The sequence below is a fragment of the Bos indicus genome, chromosome 10 (assembly GCF_029378745.1).
Source record: "Bos indicus isolate NIAB-ARS_2022 breed Sahiwal x Tharparkar chromosome 10, NIAB-ARS_B.indTharparkar_mat_pri_1.0, whole genome shotgun sequence".
In the NCBI taxonomy this organism is placed as follows: Eukaryota; Metazoa; Chordata; class Mammalia; order Artiodactyla; family Bovidae; genus Bos; species Bos indicus.
The window spans coordinates 50,519,465-50,523,339 of NC_091769.1; positions in this window are offsets into that span (position 1 = coordinate 50,519,465).

Consider the following 3,875-nt stretch of genomic DNA (forward strand, 5'->3'; position numbering starts at 1 on the left):
ACTAAATCCGATGAGAAAGGAGCCACCGCACCACTTCTGATGCAGCAACTGTCGGGGTTTCAGCGCCCTGGCCACACAGCACCCACTGCAGTGCACTCCCTGCTTGCCCAATGCTGTATTACAGGCACCAAAGCAGGATCACAGTCCCTGAGTTCAAATCCAAATTTGCTACTTCTTAGCAGTATGACTTTCTTGGAAGTGTTACTTAACTTCTCTGTACCTTGTGGAAAAAATGGAATATTTCCTGCCATATCAGTAAGCAAAGGATGTCACAGCCATCAGCAATTGCTGCCCTTCTCTATGTGAAGGGCTTAAGGAAACTCAAGATGTGAAAACACAGAATACTGACCCCAGATATTTGAGATGCATATGAAAGGAATGATTTCAGTGAGCACAGACTCTTGCATCTTTCCATGCATAGAAAAGTGCCAAGTTCCTTGAGATATCTGGTTTTTGTTCATTAATAATAACCCGTTGTTGCAAAACTCCTAGGTGCTCCCCTCACCTCCCTGGAGCAGTTTCTCAGAGCTATATGAAACACTGTCTCCCAGGCTACAGGCCTATTTTGCCCCAAATAAAACTTAACTCACAACTCTCACATTGTATATTTTTTTAAGTCAACACTTGGTTTCCTCATCAAGAATGAGTTCTGGACTTCCCTGGTGGTACAGTAGATAGGAATTTGCCTTCCAGTGCAGGGGATATGAGTTTGATCCCTGGTCCCAGAATATTTCACATGTCCCATAGTAACTAAGCTCATATACCACAACTACTGAGCCTGAGTACTGGAACTACTGAAGCCTGCTCACCTGGAGCCTGTGTGCTGCAACAAGAGAAACCACTGATAGGAGAAGCCCACGCACTGAAATGAAGAGTTGCCCCTGCTCACCATAGAGAAAGCCCATGTGCAGCAACAAAGACCCAGCACAGCCATGAATAAGCAAATAAATATTTTAAAAAGAATGCGTTCTACTTCACAGAGCTACAATAAAAAATGAATATATGTAAAACCTTAAGAGCAGTACAAACAATAGCTGGGCACAAAGAAATGCTCTATAGATGTTAGTTACTATTAATTAGATGCTGTTTTGAGATCTACATCAACTCTTTCCTTCTCTTTGAAGAAAAGTCCTTTTCTAGAGAAGCAACAGCGAGTAAACCATGGTTCCAGGGAAACCACCATTTACTTGGCCATTCAACAAATCAATATTGAGCACTGAGCACTCTCAAACTTTAAAAATATGGAGGGATTATGGTGGAGACTACTATCTTGCTAATAAAACTTGCTCTAAATCTTATCTGCTTAATGCTTGTTTAGTGCTTTTTATGAACTAGACATAGCAAAATGTTTCATTCATTTAGTTTGATAGCAATCCTATGAATATGTTGCTGTTATTCCCATTTCACAGATGATAAAATAGAGGCTTAGAGTTCTCAAGTAAACTGCCTAGATCAGCCAAGGAGGTGAGGAGAAAGGGCCACTTCAGTGTGTGTGTATCTTCAGCAAAGGGAAGCATATCTTATCCCTGTTTGTACCACTCAGAGCCTTGCATTTAGCAAGCTCTCCAAAGTATTTTTGGAGTCATTAATTATTAATAGTGTGCAACTAGCTTGAGCTTTAAGAAAACCTAAACTTCACAATTTTTTTACTTTTGAATAATACTTGTCAATATATCCAGCAAAACACTTATTTAATAATAGCTCTAGCATAATTAGTTATCCACCTGGAAGACAAAGTTAGACCCGTACCTCATTCCATGTACAAATAAATCCAAACTGATTAAAAGTTTTAATATAAAAATGTTAGAAAAACAAAGGATATTTGTATTGCTTAAAGGGAAATGTGATTTTAAAAAAAGAAAGGTAACACAGATGCTATAAATAAAATCTTAAAACCTTGAGACTTAACAATCTAGAAGTTAAACATTTTAGTATGGCAAAATACACCACAAGCAAAGTTAAGTAACAAACAGTAAGCCAGGGAGAATATGTCCACTTAACATCCATAACAAATGATCTCTTCTATATGACAATTAGAGGTTGCCTGTCCTGCTGAAATCTGCAGGTGTATGTCTTGTGACCAGTCCATGGTATCTTATCAGGTGGGTACAGAGATGCTGGAGTAGAAGACCATGCACTCATCTCCTGCGAGAACACCAAAATCACAAACAGCTGCTGAACAACCATAGACAGGAGAATGCTGGAACCCACCAAAAAAAAAGATACCCCGCATCCAAGGGCAAAGGAGAAGCCGCAACAAATGGTAAGAGGGGACAATCGCATTTAAAATCAAACCTCATACCCGCCAGAGATGCTTGGAGGGCACAGACAAAACCTTGTGCGCACCAGGATGGAGGGAAAAGAGCAGGACCCCATAAGAGACTGAGACAGACCTGCCTTTGACTGTTTGAGGGGCTCCTGCAGAGGCATGAGTCAGCAGTGGCCTGCCATGGGGACAAAGACTCTGGCAACAGCAGTCCTAGAAGGCACAGTGTGTGCATAAGTCTTCTTAAAGAAGGTCACCACTAGTCCCAATATAGAACCGGGGTGGGCGACTCACAAACTTGAGAACAATTACACCAAAGAATTTCTCACACTGCCATGAAAGTTCTAAGCCCCACAGCAGACTTCCCAACCTGGGGATCTAGCAAAGGACTGAGTATCGCCAGGAATCTGACTTTGAAGGTCCACAGGATTTCATTACAGGACTTCCAGAGGACTGGGGAAACAGACTCTTGGAGGGCATGAACAAAACTTGTGCACACCAGGACCCAGAAAAAAGTAGCATGACCCACAAGAGACTGAGCCAGACTTGCCTGTGTGCTTAACAGTCTCTGGCAGAGGCGTGGATTGACAGTGGACTGCCCCAGAGTCAGGAGCACTGACTACAAAGGACTTGGGAGGCCCAAGGTCAGGCAGGCTTAACTCCTTTTGCCAACCCCTATCATAGTCTGACCTCAGGCCAAACTAGTGGGAGGGAACACAGCCTCACCCATCAGCAAAAAATTGGATTAAAGACTTACTAATCATGACCTTGCCCACCAGAACAAGACCCAGATTTCCCCACAGCCACTCCCTCCGATCAGGAAGCTTGCACAAGCTTGCAATGAAAAATGAACCCTCGTCCCCTCCCCCATCAGTGGATGCCCAATATGCTACTGGAGAAGAGCAGAGAAATAGCCCCAGAAGGAATGAAGAGGCTGAGCCAAAGCAGGAACAACAACTAGTTGTGAATGTGTCTGGTGGTGAAAGTGAAGTCTGATGCTGTAAAAAGCAATATTGCATAGGAACCTTAAATGTTAGGTCCATGAATCAAGGTAAATTGGAAGTGGTCAACAGGAGATGGCAAAAGTAAACATCAAAATTTTAGGAATTAGTGAACTAAAATGGATATGATGGGGCAAATTTAATTCGGATAACCATCATATCTACTGCTGTGGGCAAGAATCCCTTAGAAGAAATGGAGTAGCCCTCATAGTCAACAAAAGAATCCAAAATGCAGTACTTGGGTGCAAAAAAATCTCAAAAATGACAGAATGATCTTGGTTCATTTCCAAGGCAAACCATTCAATATCACAGTAATCCACGTCTATGCCCCAACTATTAATGCCAAAGAAGTCGATGCTGAATGGTTCTATGAAGACCTACAAGACCTTCTAGAACACCAAAAAAAAAGATGTCCTTTTCATCATTGGGGATTGGAATGCAGAAGTAGGAAGTCAAGAGATACCTGGAGTAACAGGCAAGTTTGGCCTTGGAGTACAGAATGAAGCAGGGCAAAGGCTAATAGTGTTTTGCCAAGAGAACACATTGGTCAGAGCAAACACACTCTTCCAACAACACAAGAGACAACTCTACACATGGACATCACCAGA